Consider the following 20,237-nt stretch of genomic DNA (forward strand, 5'->3'; position numbering starts at 1 on the left):
GAAAGCCTTGTGTTTGCGACCCTTATGTAACGGAAGGTCGCGGCGGTTAACCTTGACGTACCGAAGTCGCCGACCTGATCACTCACTGTTTTTTGCATTTTTACTCAAGAATCCACCATAGAAATGAACTAATTTAGCAAATACTAGCACAACCATAAAGGAGCCAGCATCAACAAAACGTCTGGAATCACCTAAACACTAAATTCGCCGTGATGATGGTGATGATGATGATGAACGCAGGCGGCTAGCACCAATTCATGGCTAACGCCGCAGTCACTTCTGTTTTTGCTTGTGTAGCGTGACACCGCACCAGCTAGCAACAGTAACTACTTTTCACGTTTTTTTTTCGCCCCCACCGCAAACTACCGTGACTTTCCACGTATGAGTGCAGTTTCGGTTCGTCGTCCTGTTCGGGCCGTCCTGCCGGCGTGTGGTCGCGAGTCTCCGCTTATACATCTCTGGTATCGGTTCGTCGGTGATGTGTGCTGCTGCTGCTAGAAAACAAAAAGCGGTGTATTTTCGAGAAAAGCGGACAATTTTAAATGCCGTCTCCGCTGGCGAGAAAGAATAATGTTGCCGCCTGGTGCAGTATCCCAGCTAGCGCCCTCTGAACAGTCTCGAGTGCGCTAAAGAGCAGCAACTTCGCAAAAAGGCACCTTTTGAGCATAAGTTTGGTTCTTGTAACGCATCAAGGCGCTGAAAAGTGTGAAAAGGCAAAAGTGATACTTAAGGTACGTTTGTGAATGCGGGGGCAAGTGGCCTGGCTTTTTGGAGCGCTGTATGTAGCGCCTGAAGTCGTGCGAAAGCAGGAGGTGCAGCTCACGCATTTTGATTCTTTGGAGCGCTGTATAGTGCCTAAGCTCGTGCGAAAGCAGGAGGCCCAGCTCACGCAGTATTTCGCTGTAAAATAAATTCATGAAGGGACAGTTCCCCTTCACTGATGTCTAGCATTTTGCTTCGTTCCCGCCAACCTTAACTGGAAACCTGCATGTAACGAAAACCTGGACGTGACAAAAAATTGCAAACTGTTTTCAACTTCGTCACATCCTACGGATACCCATAGCCATGAAACGCTCGGTGGAAGCCGTGATGGGAGTGACCGCGGCCTGTTTATAGGCTTTGCGTATTATGCAGTCCAATTTACCTTGCTCAGGTTTTTCAGGTGGAGGTATGGAGTGACAGACGTGATTCAGCTTATAATGCAGGCTCCCACAAGCCGGATGAGGTTGCGCTCCTCAAGTCCATGGTGGCGGTGTGCAGTTCATGAAATTTGCATTGTTGCGGTGCTAGCAATTGTCGCCATAGGCATCGAAGAGGTCGTCGTCTTGTTCGCGGCGAGTGGTGGATGCAAAGTCATCCTCAGCATTGCAGACTTCTAACAACTCTTCGTCATCGACTCGGGGCAGCGGTGGCGGGATCTGCAAGTCGTCTCGGGAAGGATTGGCCCACTCGTAGCCATGCCTCCAATTATCCATAATGGCGCACCGAGAATGCGGCAGCCGCGGTGACCTCCGCAAGCAGGTCACAGCGCCCTTTTCATGTTTAGCATTACTGGAGTTTGTTGCTGTTTACATGCGTCCGACAACAGCGCTGGAGTTTTTCGGGGGAAGGGGGTGGGGGCCGGGGACACCCCGCGAGCCGGGGACACAGCGGTCGCCGCGAGGCACGCGCTCGCGAGCACTCGGCACTTTCTTGGTATTTTTTGCAGCAACGGTGAACTTAAGGCTTGTAAGACAGCTCCGCTGTTAATGAATCGCAATGGGCCGCTGATTGCACCGTTACAGCTAATTTTTTTTCTTAGTTATGTATTGCTCAATGAATTTGCAAAGGTCGTGAAATTTCCGTTCACTCGGAATACATGGGCTTCTGCGAGAGAGAAACGGACAGCCCACTTTATGTCTTCTAGAATAAAACTCAAGTCCTCCCGAGGTTTGTAAAAAAAACTAGTCACTACTATGACCAAATTATGAGACAAATATATGCGTGTAATGTGTGTTTCATACACATTCAGTGGTCATCTACCTCTACACATCGCAGGGTCTCCCTTTTTTTCATTTTCTGCACCCGTTGCAGAGAAACCGCGCTTGTATATTTACGCTGAATAGCCAAATATATATGGTGAACTGCGCAACGCTGCCACAATAGACTCCGGCTAATTCACTTTTGTTCCCCTTTCAAGCTAATATCATGACATCCAATAAAAAAGTGTCCGCAGTCATGAAACGACAATAAATTATAAACGTTCAGTGTAGTGTCCAGAGAGTAAGCCTTTTATTATGTCTTTATAACGAAAAGATTCCATAACCTCACCTATCAGATGACTTTCTTTTTACGAAGTACGTAACAGGGGCCTTAATTTTCGTAGGTTGCGAGTATTAAACTATTTTACGTCGCCCGTTATCCACACATCTGCTTTAGAAATTGACATGCTTGATTGTTTATATGCATTACAACACAGCGGACATAACATAATGAGGTCGGGTATGTTCAACCCTATTTCGGCGTATGTTGTTTTTTATTAATAACAGGCCGTTCTTGTCATAGATATGCATTCACCCAGAGCGGTACGTTGGTTCGTCTTGTGTTGCTATACAAGACCTGGATAGTGCCGCACTCCGTCTCTGTGAAACAAGCACCAAAACAAACTGACGCAATCGCCGCGGCTATTTCTGAACCAAGGCCACCGGCAGAAACAGCCGGTCCAGCAGTCAGGGGAGCACAAGTCTCGCGTACCAGGGTGGAATACGTTGTAGCATTTGAACTCTCCGCAGCTGCTGCTCTGGCATACCCGCCAGACCTGACGCCTGGGGCATCCTGCATGTTATAGGCACATAAATTAGAGCAGCGTTACGTGTAAAACTCTACAATAACGGCATTATCAGAGACAGTGCTCAAGCAAAGGCATCCTATTTTAATTTATCAGGGACCACTTATCCCGCGCGAACAGTATCGAAGACCATCCTAACACTTTTGGACTAAAATAACTTTTCTAATAGATACGCACCTCAAACATTGGTGTAAAACTACCAGAAAAAAGCAAGACAATTTTTCGATTGAGTATACACTACATAATCAGTCATACAAGAAATTTTGTTGTAGGAAAAATATAAAAAGTATTTCTTAATAGCTAAACACTTGCCGTTTAACCCAGAAATTCGTTGTCGTGCTGCTAAATACTTTCATGTTTTTCGTTATTAAAGATGATTTATTGCGTAAAATTGGTTGTTACGTACTTACGCTGTAATGTATGCGATATTTCTCGAAAAAAATAGGCGTGGGATATAGCCAAAAGTATACCGCGGAAACGTGTCATTGCAGAAATGAAAATTGCCAACAGGTGTTTTCCTCGTAGCTTTTACATGTATTTTTGGCCTTAGAAGTGAACCTATTCGAATACACGCAACGAACGTTTTTGGTGTGATTCATTACAGACATTTGCCGATTAGCCATTTTTTTTTGTTTTACATACCAAAAATTGAGCACAGGTCAACAAGAGGAACCAAGTTTTGAATATTTCACTGTCACTAGGATTATTCTACGAGCTATCCCAAGCCATACCATTACGCAGCAGCAGGACAAAGGTTGTACGAATCGTAGTAGATGGTCAGATCATCTAAATGGGCGTCAACTTTATTAAAATAGCCATTCACACGCTCCGCCGGGTGCATTTTATTGTGGGTGAGCACGATGGTTGGTGCCATGGTGGTGTGTATCACGTGACAAAACCCCGAAGTCCAAACCGATCATCCCGATTAAGGCCGTGGCATTGACGAAGTGAGTGCACGAAGGTAAGGAAGGAGCAACGTGATGACTATGAACAGTTAAGGGTGTGACGCCACGGTGTCAATGATGACATTCGCAACCCCTGAACCACACCAACGATGTCCTAAAGGCAATGACGAAGTGTCGAAGGTGCTCGTAGGTATACGTCGGACGATATGAAGGTGGAAGACGGCCTCGGCGGCTGGTTTAGCTGCTTACGGACTGAGGACACTGGGAGGGGGAAACATGTTCGCGTGCTGACCGTGGCGGAGCCGGGCTGCACCAATAACCGGACCCCGGACCCTCCACGCATGTGTCGATATCGCAACGGTACGATGCTTGAGCCAGGGTTAGGGTTATGATGCAACCTCCACCAGTCGTGGTAGGCGACGAGCGGCAGGAGAAATGTGACATGAACCATGGTATAGGAAATTCATTTAATTGGCGTCAGCCCTCCCAGCACGAGTACGGGTATCCGGCTATGCGCCTCCGTGTGTGTCTTCCTGTTCGGAGGGCTGTCAGCCGTGTAATGTGCGCCAGTGACAACATCGCCTAATTCGGGTGACAATTTAATGGCTGTGTGGGGTTTAGCGTTTGAAAATAACGAGACACATTTTAAAAAATGGTATAAATGGCATGAAGCGATGCTACAGCAGTGTTGGTTTTCAAACCATGACGGCCAATTAACAGTCCACAGCAATATTTTAGTTGAGAAGCCTAAGGAGTGGAATAGCTTGGAAGGCCCACTAACAGCGACTGCCTTTCCTGCGACTGGTAAAGGGTGTTTCATTCAAACATCCAACAGAAGCCCGTACGTACGTCTGCCTTTAGAGAAGAAAAGAGGTTTATCTTGCTGTAATCCTGAAGAAGGAGTGGTCCCAGCTGCTGCATTTGAAGCAGAAGAAACTGACGCATTCGCAAAGGCCACCGACAAATTTAACACTATAATCACAACAAGTACACGACATAATTTCGTCATTATTGGGCGCTCAAAAACTTGAAGAAAGCGGAGTAGCTGCAAGAAAGCCTTTATATCAATGTTTGAAAAAACTCAGAAGGATTTGTCAAGCGTTGACGTTTCTTTGGGTTATTTCTGGCAGTGCTGCTCCATTGTGAGTGGGCGCTCTTGTGTTTGTCACGAGGTACAATATAGTCAGAGTCCTTCATTGCTTTGAGGGACCTGGAATAGCTAAGGCTGAGCAACTGTGCTTAGAAAACATTGAATGTCCTCTCCTCTTACAGAATTTAAAAATAAACCAAACTCCCATTATTTCCCTATATTTACAATACAAAATAACTTTAAAATGTTTTTTTCAGACAAAACACATTCTTCATCGTTTGTTCACATGCATTTGCGACAGCTAAAAGGTATTTTTGGTCGAGCTTCACCGCAACCAAGGCCATGATCGACCTTTTCTATCACGCGGTCGTTTAAAGTTGATGAGAAAGAATTTGCGCGAGTGAGACTTTGTGTAAGTCCAAACATTTCTTGTTCCTCAGTGCGTGTGGTACCCCTATGGGCCGCGTAACCATGCATGACTGATGTACTCAAGTGAACGCTCGAAGTGCGGTGAACAAGCTTTCTCTGAACCATCTTCCCCTCTCCTTATTACCATATTCCACAACAGTGCTTGTTGGCCTGCTTGCCACAATAAAGTCATCCATTCCATTCTAATTTGACTCGTTTTCATCCTCTTTTTCCCGTCCTTTATTACAGGAGTCATTTTTCTGCTACACAAAACAAACTGCGCCTTTTCGGTTCCATGGGTCATTCAATGCTTTTGCATCAATATTTATGCCCAATTCCGACCTTGCAAAAGTGAATATACCGCGAAGCTGCTGCAAAATTATGGAACTTGCTGGTGAGGCATTGAACGCACTGCTCATTCTGTGGACGAGACCAAATAATAATGTTCAGATTTATTGTGCATCACACCCCCGGGCTACCTTTCACTTTGATCTACTGCTAAGAGGTGCCTGCTTGTTGGTTTCCGTAACGCAGTGGTAGAGTCTATCGATAACGACCTGGGTTCGACCCTTGCAATACTAAATCTTTTTTCAGGGGGACTTTTTTGCTATGAAATTTTCTCGTATGTCAATTCCATGCCTATTTTCTGTAAATAAAGGTGGTTTGGTATACTTTAGGTCGGTTAAGATTAACAATGCTCGAGTAACCTGAACAAACAAAGCTGAACACCTGACTTCGTTCTAGTTCCTGTTGTCTGGTCCACAGCATAATCTTGCTCATTATCCTGTGGGATAATGACGACACAAAATAGGCACTGCCAGCACGCAACGCTTCAAACGCTTAAGAGTAGCGCTAGTGACAATCGCTCTGTTACCGAGACCAAATCAAGACTGCCTGTAGTACTGGTTGGTTGATCAGGGTCGCTGCAGCATGTGAGCCCAAGTTTCCTCAAAACAACAGCAAAGAACCAGTCCATCCTATACTGTTCGCGATAACAATAAAATCGTTGAGAAGAACTCTGACCAGTGTGCCTCATTCTAGTCTTACCATGCCAAGTGTCTATGCATGGAGATGTCAAAGTTTATTCTCATTTTCATTTTTATAATTTTGACAGTGACTGTACGCAGTGTTGTGCAATTATTTCCACTTGCATGAAAGCGAACATCCTAAAAAGGAATATTGCTCAATTTACCATTTCGGGTATGTAGCACGCCTGTAGTTTGGGTTAACTAGTCAACCATAACGTTGCGCGCAGGTACGTGGCAAGGAACGTTGAACTCGTATACCTTTAACGCCCTTACACCTCAAAGCGTAACGGTCAGCCGAACGTCACAAAATTCCCGGTGAATCGGGAAGGTAACGCTTGGCAGGGGGACCAGGTCGCATCATACATACGCGAAACAGAAGTTCCCGCGAATAGATGCGACATTACCCATTCTTCAGGCACATTCGAGGAGGATGAAGCCCATGTGACACGAAGCACTTTGTACGCTTGTAACACAAATGCGACATTAGGGGCAAAGGTGACAGCTTCGCTATTAAATTTTCACCGCCGTCCCGTATTCCTACATTAGTTGTCACACGGTTTTAAACTTGTTGCCAACCGGTATGAAACTGATGCTGTTTTTTTCTGCGTCATTCAAGTTATCTAAGATTTGTCAAACTGTTAGCAGAAAAGTGGAACGCACGTCCACACTTTCAAGCCAACTATTTTTTACCACGGAGTCGGTACCAGTACCTAGGGGAATCGCGGAAGCTCCTCACATCAGAAGGAACAGTTGCACGTGCATAAATGACACGTTCGTGGCTTCGGGTGATCATGAAATGCAGGATTTACAAAGCCATGCTGATAACTAGAAGCCAAAGAGTGTAAGTGCTATGGACTTGTCCTTAGTAAACGATTGACATCCCAAACGATTGACATTCATCCCAGTCCTGTTAGCGTCCTATTCGTCTGTATACTTAGCGCAATTCAGTATGAGCCATCCCCAACTAGCCCCATTCTACGTCCTTTTGAATCATGTTTGATTTACCGAGACGTAGTGGCCATGAATTTTTCAGCTGCACGCTGCTCGCGCACAAGCAAAAATGGAAATGATGGCTTCTGACTACTGCTTGTCATTGCACCACCCAAGAAATGGCCACGCGAAAATTGGTGGCATATATTTAACTTTTGCATATGTAAAAATGTGTTGCCTTGTTTGCAACACAACGTTTAAAGCTCAACATTGTGTGTTAACTCGGTTTTAAATAGATGTATTGCCACTCGCTAGGCTTTCACGTGATCACGACGTATTTCCTGAGGCTAGATTTGCCCGAGCGCGCTCTCTCTAACGTTATTTTTTCTATACCCTCCAGTCACGGATCAGGCCACGAAAGAGCAGGAAGTCCTCCGAGACGACTACAGACTAACATGTACCTACACCAAACACAACTACACGCCATCCATCGCCCTTTGCATTCACTGCCAAACCCCCGGCACACTGTACCATATATTGTCGGGAATGTCAACGAGACCAACGTTAATCAGTGCAGAAAGTTGGGCAAGTATGTACTAGGATAACTGGGACATGTTCTCTAGCGCAAAAAAAAAAAAAAAAGACGGGTACTTTCCGCACTAATTAACGTAGGTCTAGCGTTTGTCCCGTCCGTATTCTTCTCTAAGTCGCCGTATTTCTTAGCGCTAGAAAACCTCTCCCAACTAAACCCAGATATTCCCTCTATCTCCAACTCCTCACGCGAACAGTGGGACAGTACCCGGGCCAGCTGGTGAAGACAGCCGGCCGTACCAGCGGAGTACTGGATTGAAGACCCCGACCACAACTTCGGTTAAAGTTCCTCTCTTTCACTGGGCCTCTAGTGACGGTACTCAAGCCGCTTATATATTTTTGCATAAGTCAGCGTTCAGTGTGCGCCCAGCAGCGTTGGACGGCCTGACAGCCACACGTGTAAAACAAAGGTGCGCGGTGCGGGCGTGATCGTGAAGCGGCTCTTGAAAAATAATTCGCATACCCATGGAAGCAGTCTAGCACAGCACGTGGGTCGTCTAAAGCGAAAGCCTTCTCAGTGGGGCCGATGGCGCCCTGTCAGGAAACTATTGAATTTCCCCGTAGACCGGTTGGTCGACCGAAAAGCTCTGATGAGATCTCTGGACCCACGGCGCATGCGTGAAACAGGGCTTCCATTGTGTCAAAACAGCCACTTGGAAATTGCGGAAAAAGGAACGGTTCTGATAAGACAATACACGCATCGATCATGAAGGAGTACAATAGTATAGTACCTTTATTTCATAAACCACAATTAGGCACAGATTTAGACCGTTTGTAGGTGCGTTTACATAGTGCGCGAAAAATCGTAGCATAAGATGGTTCTTCGTTTGCGATTCGGGCCTTTGGAGGCCTGACAATCCATTGGACGTACTTTCAGCGAAGGCTGGACGGACTTTTAGCGGATGTCTTTAAGCACTGTTCACCTATTTTTGATATGAGAAAGCTTTTGCGCTTCTGTCAACTTTCGTTAAAGGAGGGAAGGTAAAGTTTTACAAAATCCTACACAGCCCCCTTTCTCCCAACTGCTAGAGGACATGTCGTCCGGCCGAGAATGCGCTTCTGGCATTCTGCGCCGTAGGTCGTATGTCGGTGCCGAGGTTGACCCCTCCTCATTAGTTAAATGGTCGCGCAAAACGTGTGACGCAGGTGTGGAAAGTGGGCCTTCCACTGCATAAAACGCTGTATGCAAGACACGCGCAGAAGGCCACAGTTTTCCTCGGTTGTGTGTAATAGCCGTGATCCTTGAGTAGCTGTGGGCCGACCATTCCATTTATTCGCTATTGATGTTGCGAATTATCGTGGTTGTCTTTGCGTGGTTGTGTTTGCGGAAGTGCGGTCAGAGATGCGTATACAGTAAGCAGTATAGTGTTCTTCGAAGAAGAGCGAAAAGGTAGTGGCGTCCTCCAGACACAACGCGGCAAACTGTTCTCTACATCACCCAGCAATATGTTTATGTCACTTTTTGGTACGTGCTTATACGTGTTGCTCAGGTCAAACTACATATGCAATAGTTAGAAAATCTTCCTGTGCGGGTGAACGCAGCATAGCCCGAATTCATTTCGATGTGCAAGTACCCACGCGAGCGATCGAAAGTTCTTGAGCATTTGCACACGCTCTGCGTGCGCAATTTCTTGAATACATGGGAAAGGAGAAGGGTATTTGGCTATTATTGCATTGTAGGGTGCACATCAGTATTAAAAAGCCCCATTGAGTTTTCGCTGGCTGAAAATACCGCCTGCTGGAGGCGACGGCGAAAAGCATCAGTTTCGAGCGCTTATTCCGAGGAATTGTCAACGCCTGCTCGCTCGCAGGGGCCAGTTGGTCGCAGATTACCCAGTCATGATTTTGCGTCACCATTGTCTATGCAATGCTTCAAGACGGCAGTTTTAATGGGTTATCTGTAAGCGTCACGGTACCGAAAGAGGCGCGTAGCCTTCGCTCCTCCGACGTGCTGTTCCACTGCATTTTTAAAGCGAAGCTTTAGTGTTCTAAGTGATGGCGTCTGTAACGCCAATACACCCTGCAGGAAAGCCAACTTCATCTGACGATGGTGATGAATGATTGCGGGTGAAGTGACAGAAACAAACGTGCGCTTCCCTTGGCCAGAATCGAGCCTGGGTTCCTCGCGTTATGAATCCGGTTCCTCCATCCGGTTCCTCTATCCGGTTCCTCCATCTCGACATAATCGAAACTCAGTCTATACTCAGAAGACAACCAACGAATCCGTCCCGGGAAAGCTTCGCGTACAACCATCGTTGTCGTTAGGCGGAGGGGTGCGCGGGTTTTTAATCACTGCTGCTCTACAGCCTCCGGATGCGTTCCGTACCTTAATATGCATGGTGACGGGACAAGTTTCCCCCATATTTTCAAAAAGAACAGCTGGCGTTGGCCATGCGCCTCATCCGCCAAAAATCATGTACAGGTCGATTACCGTGCTTGCAAGAAAGCCTCGGCCAAGAATAAAAGCGCCAGGCAAGCTGGTTAGAAGAAACACGTGTGTTTTTACGCATATACCGTTGGAACATAATGGCCGGCAAACCGCGTTTGCGGCTGTTGGAACCGTTGGGACGACGCCCGGTGGCGTTCCCTGTTAAAACGTACGTGTGATACTGCAACAACGGGTAGACGCACCTGGCAGGCGTTGGCGCAGGGCACAAAGCACACTAAAATTACGAGGCCAGCCAAGCATAAATGGGCACCGGCAGCCTTTTGAATTCTGTTGAACGCAGAAATATGAAGAGTGGGCAAGCGCTTCGGTGTGACCTAGATTGCCGAACAAAGACTGAAAAGGTAAACGAGAAAGAGTCGTACGGGGGTCAACGTTCGCCGAGCGTTTCCCAAGGGCAGAGATTTATTGTTGTTGCACTTATACTTTACTAGGTTGAAAAGAATTGTAAGAACAGAGCTGAAATCTGGTGCTCATTGCGATAACAATTTCACTTTGTAAACGCCGTTGACCGCCCGTGTTTGGTTTTGCCGCTGGCAAAAAAACTTCAGCATTCAGATATACGTTCGTCAGAAATATGTAGGCGCTGATCGAGCAACACAGTTTGCGGAGGACCATCGCCTCCTCCATCTTTTATATGCAGCGGATATGTTTTCTTTTTTGACTGCTCCGGCCTGTAACAACAACCAAAACAAGCATTGCGCGATACGTGCAGATATCCTGCATTGCACTGCGCGTTTAGCTAAAAACAGTGTTGCAAGAAGGCGCTACCGAAGCAAAAGTTTTACACCCCCATCTCGGGCAAAATAAAGTTAGCAACTCACTGACTCAAACCGAAAGCAACTCAAACCTTTCTGTACTAAGGTTCTTTTACGAAAGTTTTGACTAGGTCTTCCCGTGCGCTCTAAACAGTATACCCTTGCTTCATTTCATTTATCTGCCCATTTGCATTCATTGTAGGACGAAGGCATCCCCCATGACCGCAAGAAGCGTTTACCCAATCAATCAATCATCATCATCATCATCACCACCACAACCACCACCACCATCATCATTATCATCATCATCATCACCAGCCTATCTACGCCCACTGCAGGGAAAAGGCCTCTCCCATTAATCTCCAGTTACTCCGGTCCTGTGCTAACTGCAACCAATTTATCCCCGCAAACTTCTTGATCTCATCTGCCCATCTGCCCATCCAGCTTTCTGCCGCCCCCTGCAACGCTTGCCTTCTCTAGGGATCCACTCTGTTACTCTTAATGACCAACGGTTATCTTGCCTTCGTATTGCATGCCCTGCCCACTTCCATTTCTTCTTAATTTCTACTAACATATCATTAACACGCGTTTGCTCCCTGACCCACTCCGCTCTCTTCTTGTCCCTTAATGTTACACCTATCATCTCAATTTAAGTTGAACCCTCTTAGTGAGCCTCCAAGTTTCTGCCCCGTAGGTGAGTACCGGTGAGATGCAGCTGTCATACACTTTCTTCTTCAGGGACAATGGTAGGCTTCCATTCATTATCTGAGAATGTCTACCGTATGCACTCCACCCCATTCTTATCCTTCGAATCATATCTGCCTCATGGTTGGGATCCGGGGTGACAACTTGGCCTAAGACCGGCAACGCACTCCCTAACCAGAGCAGGATTGGCCACCCTGGTGTAGTAACGGCCACAACCTCCCATGAATACGTCAATTAATTCACCCAATCACTACACCAGGGTATATATTTCTGGTTACGCCACTGGGCGACATCGTCTGCTTTTTCTCACGTAGTGTGTTTCTCGTCGCTGCCGTAACTTATGAGCATTTTCAGTCTGAAAGATTACGGGAATGACTCGTGCCACGTTCAAAATACTCGCACTAACGCAATCCTTGCGCCTGGCGGAGGAACATCCGGCTGCTGTGGAGAGGCACAGGGGTGACTTCCGTTGTCGTTTTTATTCTGTATCCGAGTGTACATTAGGCTCACTGTAGGTACCGATTATGGTATTTCTACTGGACCAGGGCCTTGGTATGGAGGCGAGATCTCTCCCGCTAATAATGAGGAACATAACGCCCAAATGGCAACCGGTGTAGGGAACCAAATACCAGCAACAAGCGATCAGAGTCTTTTGTTTCATCGTGTGGAGGTTTTGGCCAATACTACATTATACGGTGACAGATATTGTTCCCGTAAGGGGAAAATGCTTGTGTCCTAGGGAGAGATATCTTAATTTAAAACGGAACACTAAATGAAACGCACCTCCGCTGGTGCGAAAATCGAAGGCAAGCGGTCAGGGTTCGTTTCAAAATTAAGCATATGTCTATGGGGCCGTTAATGTGTAAAGCCGGCTAGCTGTGTGGCTTAAAAAGTAAAATGCAAAAAAAAAATAACGACACCACGTATTACTACTTGCCGTCTTGCTGTTAATATTTAAAGCCTCAGTTGTTTAATGATATAATTATCTTGGCTAATTATCTTGCAGGATTGAGTATGCTGTGGTCCGAGTTTTCGCCGTAGATTTACAGGTATTGTCAGCGACAAAATGCGCCACAAAGCACCGTTTTGTTTTTGTTTGTTTTTTTAAAGACGATAGTCTTTCTTGGGCTACTTAAACCCAGAAATTTTGGTCTGTCTGTATGCCTGTATGTCTGTCTGTCCGTCTGTCTGTCTGTGACTCGATTCAGCCACCCCGGCCACCCGGCCAAACTGAAACAATGCCGGCGCAACAGTCTTATATAGTCACAGCTAAATGTGCCCGTCTAAGTCCGGTGTAATGTTCATACTTGTCAATATTGTTGAAGAACAACAAGACATTACGCATATATAAGACAACAAATTAATACAGAAGTGATATTTGCAGCGTTCCTTTATAAAAAATCGTACATGTTTGATTTTGGCGAGATTAAATACTTCATCAACTGAAGAAAAAAATATCACTCCGCCGTCGCCTGCTGTCGCCCGCGCCATGTAGCTTCTGGCGGCATTTGAAGAAATCAAGTGGCAACAGTTACGAAAGGTTCCACTAGATGGGTTTCACGTTCTGCTTGCAACGCACGTGGACCAGGGAAACGCGGTTCTATAAACGTTGAAGTAGGGCGCCTCGATTAACGCGCGTCTTCGTCGTACGTTAGCGTTCGCATCGAGACACCCGGTTTGGAGCAGCGGAACGCGGGAAATTTAAAATGATTTAAGCAAACCTTTGGCGTCTTTACCTTGGGAGGAGCGCGACGCAAGAGGAACACATGAGAGGTGAGCGGGAAACCGAAGGGAGGCATTTACTTCGCAAAAGCCGATAAAGACTATCGTCTTTTGACGGCATTTGCAACGGAAGGAGCAGATACGCGGCCAATTTTTTTTTTTTTTTTTTGCACCAGCGCCCTTTCGACTTCGTGACGCCAGCTATGCCTACCCGTATGCAAGTCTTCAGGGCTAAATTTAGCTCATAGTTATCATGTTTACGATGTTAAACCTGCGCACGAACAAAAAAATCAATATGAACCATGAAACGTGTGAAATAAAATTATAAAGACTCAGCATGAAAACCCATTTGGGACCACTGTGACGTCTCTACCCTGTAAAATTATTTACACCCTTAAAGGGAGTTTTTACTGTCTGTAAAACCCCTGCTTTGTAGCAAAAAAAAAAACCCCGAAAGAAACCTTCCTTTAAGTGTGTTTTGTAGTTTATTAGACCCTCATGCCCTAGCAAAACCACAACACACCCCTTTAAAGGGTGTATTATTGTTATCAAAGGGTGTCTTTTTTTTTTTGCTTTTTGGCAAGGTGCAAGGATGTTCTTTACAGACGAAAAAGGTGTAAACCATTTGACAGTGTACGGTACTTTGTGCGGAGGCCGCTGTCGACGCATGGTGTTTCTATCACGCTGCTTATTACAGATGAACTGTGTGGTCTAGGCTTCCGATAAATGAATAGTCACGAAATGGATAACAGGAGCTGGGTAACACAACGAAGCAAGAAATAGCACTTGGGCACGTTCGCTGCCGTGTAAATTTATGCTTAGCATCCATTGATAGGTAATGGGCGTCGAAAACTAGATTGCCTAATCTCTCTTCACTATAAGCTTACTAACTAAAACCTCATCAAGCAAGTCGCGTGGCACAGCGCCAGCGCCCACGTTACTTTAGAAAACATTGTTTATCTGAGCGCCTCTGCCCATTTCTTTTTCTTTAGGCTTCCTTCGACGTCGCAAGGTCGTCGGCGTTACTCATCACTATCACGTGACCGTGAAGGCTGCAGCCGGCGCGTTCAAGAGGGTTATTTTCAGGCTTCTTGGTGCTCGAAAGCACGTCATTACGAATGACACACCTTGCTGCGGTAATATTTCTTTGCCCGACAGCGCAATCACGCCTTTACTACGCGATAGGGTCAGGCTGCATTTCACCCAACGGTATGCGAATGTTTAAATTTGGGAATCGAATAGAGTATGCAAATTCGCGAAATAGTGACTTCGAATGTCCAATATTCTCTTAATGTGGCTGAAAAAGTTACGAGATAAAAAAAATCGACCTTTATTCCTAGCATGATTACAAGCACACATTTGTGTGCGTGTACAGTCGAAAGCTTTGTGACAGTAAACATGGGAGCGCGTGCCGCTCAATACATGCATGGTGAGAGGCTGGCGCGCTCTCGCAGTTTGTGTGTTCAGCGGTTGCACGTCCTGAAACCGCTTCATCGCGCAGCTGCCTGCTGCACTAGTCACGTCACGGAGGATAACCCATTTTTTATCACCCAATCGGGCAGGGAAGAGCAAACGTTCTAATGCGTTCGCTGGGTTTCGCGCTTGATAAAGAGCTCCTCATCGGCACAAGTATTCTCTGGAATCGTTTCCCGATATCTAACGTAGCAACCGCAGCAGGAAACAGCGCAATCAATCGTTGTCAGGGAGCCGATCCGCCGAATGTAGGAACTGCGAAAGTTTATCATCCCATCCCTAGACCGCTCTGTGTCTACTTAGAAGCGACACGCGCTCCCGTGTTTGCTGTCATAAAGCTTTCGACTGTACTACTCGAAACCTGCACGCAGGAACCTCTGTAGTTTTATGTAGTTTATACGCGTGGTGAGGTGCTAATCTAGGTTTTATTCGTGGGAATTTTGTGGCCGCTTTATTAAACGCGAAAGCCATGCAGACATGCGAGATGCCACTCACTCGCTTGTTTCTGTGCTCGCCTTCAGAAAGTACTTGTAACAAACTTTTACTAAAAAGGTACTAACGGGTTGTATTTACGGACTTTAATATCCCCCAGAATGGTACGGCGGTCCCGCTACTGAATATGGACCCTAAATGCTATCGTTACTACAGTCTAGACCGTGCACTTAGTAACTGCTGCTTGTTTGACACTAACATTCACTGATTGTAACATAATTCTATGAATTATTGAGCATAATAACTACAGCACTTTTCCCATTCCAAATCACGATTAAAACGTTTTTGCAAACCCACGGGGTTACTTGTATACGTTCAAATGTAAATTCTTTTTTTTTTTTTTTCAAAGTTATCGCTAAAATATTTGATTTTTGTGACAAGCCCACTGACTCAATCAGAGAACGTTCCGCTGCTGGCTATAAAAGCCAGAAGAGCAGACGTAATTCTAAGGTAACCAAGTTACACTCGCTCGTGCATCCCGTCGGTTTTCTTGCTCTATTCATTTGTTATCGAAGTGTGGTATGCGCGTACAGAATGAGTCTATGTCGTGATGCGCGCTCAGCCGATCCACATTGTCACCCGCATATCTTTTTACTAGGGCATGTATGCATGGCCAGTTAGTAAAGGTACGAAGTAACTAGTCGTTAAAGATCCCCAGGTGGTTAAAATTAACTTGGAGCCCTTCACTACGGCGCGCCTCATCGCCTGCGCTGCGTCGGCACGTTAAACCCTACAATCAATCAATCAATCAATCAATCAATCAATCAATCAATCAATCAATCAATCAATCAAACGTAGTACGTAGTGGATACTGTGACAAGTAACTGGTTAGTGTTCTGTTAGTATGTGCCATGATCTTTTTTAGTCCCGTTTCGTCACCTTCGTCCTGTCGTTGGTGCTATAATCGGCGACAAGGTAAAATCGTCTTTACAGTCCAGCAGCTATGCGGTGCTTTTCTAACAGGTGTTACAAAAATCAATTGCGGGAACGAACTCCCAAGTGGGAATTGCCAGATAAATGCGTAAGCCGCTCTGATATTCCGCTAGTCGTTTTAAAGTCAGCTTCACAACTATGCACAAGTACCTCGCTGGTGAGACATTTTTCCAGGTGACATAAAGCTGCCCGATAGCAAAGAGAGGATGACCATAGCGACTTTACTAAACACCTCCGCTTTCAAGTCGACTTTACAACTATGCACAAATACCTCGCTGGGAAGACATTTAGGGCCAATGTAGGGAGTCTGATATGAGAGTAAGAATGCACTACAACCTCCTATTAAATACTCCTATAAGACCCCATGTATCGCTATGAAGCGCTATACACCGTGCCCCTTTGAAGTCGGCTTCACAACTTCGAAGAATTGCGTTGCTGGACGGCATTTTACCAGGGCTAACATTAGCTTCCAATATCAAAATACGAAGGCCCTAGGGCATTTGGGTAGCGGCATCTTTGTATACGGCGAAAGTGCGACATATGAAGCATTACACGCGGACAGATAGGTTTCCTTGTCGCCTTTGCAGAATGCGTGATTGCTATATACGTGTTCAGATGGCAGCACGAGAAAATGAATAAATTTTGATTTATGACTATCGGTCACATCTGTACGATACAGGGGAGATTAGTTTCCGCCAATAAAGTCCCGGCCGTTGGTTGAGTAGCAAGTGCAGGCGCTTGGCGATGCGACAGTACGTCAAAGTCGGGTGCTATACAGTCGAACCTCGTTTTAAAGAAGTAGTATCGGGACAGCAAATTAGATCGTTAAACCGACATTCTTTATAACAGTAGAGGTAAAACTCGGCTATAACAAGTCGACCACCTGCCTCGCGCAAAAATACTTGATACAAAAATGCATTCTTTGATGATTCAAACCCACTATACACAAGGTAACCATTAACCTTGCTTCTTGTTGCATTTCGAGCTCAATGAGCCGGAACATGAGCACATGAAATTACAACAGTACAGAGTTCAGTTGACAAAACAGGACTGCGTCCTTATTTATGATGTGATCTTCGTCTGGCGGATACTCACAGCACTGAGTAGAATGAAGTTTTCCACAGTGTACACAAACAAAAGGGCCTTTACACTTCTGTAGTTTAGGACTACGGGGGGATTTTCCAATTAACTTCTCAGCCTCCTGGTCAAATATTTCTTCGTTATATCCGGTAGTCCGCACAGCTCTCACGTTTTCAGTTTCGTTATAAAAGAATAAGTGTCATTGAAATAAAGCGTGACCAACCAAAGTCTGTATTTATAGTTCGCTATAGCCGATAAATCTCTGCATAAGTGTTCGTTATAACAAGGTTCAACTGTAGATCGCTTGCCCTGACGCCATCGTAGCTTCCATGTCTGTGACCCACAAGCACGGCGAGCGGCTGCACACTTATCTGGTGCTTGTATCTTTCGGAGAACTGAAAAAGTGTAAGTAGGTCACAAGAAAGGGTTGTGATGACGTCATGTGCCAGCTATGTATATCACGAGACCATACGGCTCACCGGGGCGATTCTGCAGAACATGTCGTTGGGCAGTTTGGTACTCAGCATTGCAATACATTACAGCGCGAAGGGTGACGAAGACTTGGAATGCAGACGGAACAAGCGCTTGTCCCGTGTGCTTCCCAAGTCTTCGCCACCTTCGCGCTGCGACGTGTTCGATAGGAACAATTCTCTCCGTGAAGAACTAAGCGTTGGCTGTGACGAAATTACTTCTTTCCCACATGCTGATCCCAAGTCATTCTCGAACTCATTGCGATTGTTTTCCCTTTACCCAACAATCGCTTTAATTGGACACATCCGCTTCGCGGCGGTTCTGTCTTTAGCCACGCTTCCTTATTGCGACGTGACCTTGTCAGAGTTCAGTGGAAAGAGAAGTAAAGAAACGGAAACACGCAAACGCTCACCCTTGAAAGGAACCGCCGACAAGTAATCCTCCACACTTGCCCGATGCGCAAGCAATCTCGTCGGGGAGGAGTGGACACTGCACTGCGGCGAGGCCACACAAACACAAACCAACTGTCCCGACAGCAGATCTCACTGTGTCTTCCGCTCAGCAGTACAGCAGGTCCAACACTTCGGGGAATGCGTAGCGTGGCCCACCGGAAGTCGTTAATCAGTTCAAGAGCGCAGGAACCGCTGGCGGTCTTGTTGATCCACTAGCACGCGCGTGCACGCGTCAACAAACCCGCGAGGACGCCGCCCGGTCGGTTTTTAAAAATGCAAGTAGCACAAAAGGCGCACGGCACGCCCCTTTCGCCACTCACGCACATGTTCGCCGAAGGCTATGTGAGAGGGGGACAACACGACGACGGCGACCGTAGCCTTTCTTTCTTCCATGACAGCGGCCAAGTTGCCGGAGTTGTGCGGGAGAGGGTGCGAGGTAGAAAACCGGAATGTGGTTGCGCAATGCTCGCCGCTGCCTTTGCATAGCGAAAGTAAACGCGCTTCCACGCGCGTGGTGGCCGCTAAGTGACTCACGGTGAGTAAGTGCGGCCGTTGGGAACGAGGCTGCGAGCTCGTGTATGTTGCGCCCGGTCAGGCGCCGGGTGGAAGCTGTCAGTGCTTTTAAAGGGGCCCTGAAGAGGAAATAGGCCCCGTTCAGTTTGAAATAAGTACATTTTAGTAACTACCTCAGCCTCAATGCAGCCACGAAAGACGTTTTCTGAACTAGAACAACTCAAAAAGCAAGGTCAAACTTTCAACTTTCGCGCTACGTGTCATGAGCAGTGACGCAATCAGGGGAGCGATTGTGGCCTGAATGTCCAACGAGACGAAAGATCCACCGAGACGGAAGGTCCAATCAAGCCTTAATGTCTGTCGAGATTATAGATTCACCGAGAGGAAAGGTTCAACAATAATGATGATGATGATGTTGGCGTTTAATGGCGCAAGGCCAACGAGGGCAAAGAGCGCCAAAACAGTGGTTAGGTATGAAGGATGTAAAGGTAAACTCTAAAATCGTGTAACAAAACAAAAGTAAAATCAGTAAACGACAATGAGGATGGCTGGTGTAAAAGGCCAGGCTGTGATGGTGCATGGCATGAAATAAGGTTTGAAAAAAAACTACGCGTGATAGGAAATGAGGTGTAAAAACTTGATGTCACTGAGAAACTTAAAAGTGCGTTGTACCGGAATCACGGGATCATCCGCCAGAAAGAGTGCTGGGTGTAGTGGAATGTGTTGTCTGTAGAGTTGAGGGAAGTGCTTACATCTTGTTGTGTGGCGTGCTTTGCATGTAATAAGGACGTGAAGTACGGATAGGCCCTCCCCACACCTGCTACACAGGAGTCTTGGAGATCCAGTGAGCAGATAGGAGTTTGTCGCGTGTGTGTGGCCTATCCGTAATCTAGCTAGAGCAACTTCGATGAATCTGTTGTGTGAGTCACTAGTGTATTGTCCTAAGTGTGGTTTTATTATGTGTAACTTGTCTGTCTGTTTACTCGAGCTCGCTTGCCATGTTTCGTGAAGGTGTTGTCTCATGTGTGGCTTGAGGTCAGTGTAAGGTACTGTTGTTATGTCCATTGTGTTTGCAAGTGCAACAGCGGCGGCCATTTGATCCGCGGTCTCATTCCCCGCGATTCCAGCATACCCTGAAACCCAGCACAGGATTAGTGAAAATGTTTAGCATATATAAACAATATGGCATTAAATACAAGATTGACAATGTGGTTTTTTCTGGGTCTGTGTGAAGTCAATGCACGCACAACAGTCAGAGTCTGTAAAGATGACGGCCTTATGAATTTGTTTTTTAAGAATGTGCTGAACGATGAGTAAAATGCCATATGCTTCTGGTGAGAAGACAGTGGTGTGTACATTCATGGTTCTGCAAGAATTAAAGTTGGGACCATGAGCGGCGCATGACACCGTATT

At 46.2% G+C, this 20,237-nt stretch overlaps 1 protein-coding gene across 3 annotated transcripts in view; it reads right to left on the minus strand.

The window, feature by feature from the left end:
• The window catches only part of LOC144172777 (sodium/potassium-transporting ATPase subunit beta-2-like), a 28,143-nt gene extending 9,319 nt beyond the window's left edge, over window positions 1–18,824 (minus strand). The window contains exons 1-2 of one of the 3 annotated variants that reach the window (XM_077701381.1): window positions 18,272–18,824; window positions 2,734–2,814 (exon numbers count right to left, since the gene is read on the minus strand). The gene's annotated coding sequence lies outside the window, so the exon portion shown is untranslated. Of the gene's footprint in view, window positions 1–2,733; window positions 2,815–4,581; window positions 4,752–18,271 lie in introns of those variants that run through there. The other 2 variants (XM_077701382.1, XM_077701380.1) reach the window with 2 other exon arrangements.
• Between the last annotated feature and the right edge of the window lie 1,413 nt (window positions 18,825–20,237).

The sequence above is a fragment of the Haemaphysalis longicornis genome, unplaced genomic scaffold (genome assembly GCF_048455015.1).
Source record: "Haemaphysalis longicornis isolate Haplotype H1 unplaced genomic scaffold, Haemaphysalis longicornis Haplotype H1 scaffold_26, whole genome shotgun sequence".
NCBI lineage: Eukaryota > Metazoa > Arthropoda > Arachnida > Ixodida > Ixodidae > Haemaphysalis > Haemaphysalis longicornis.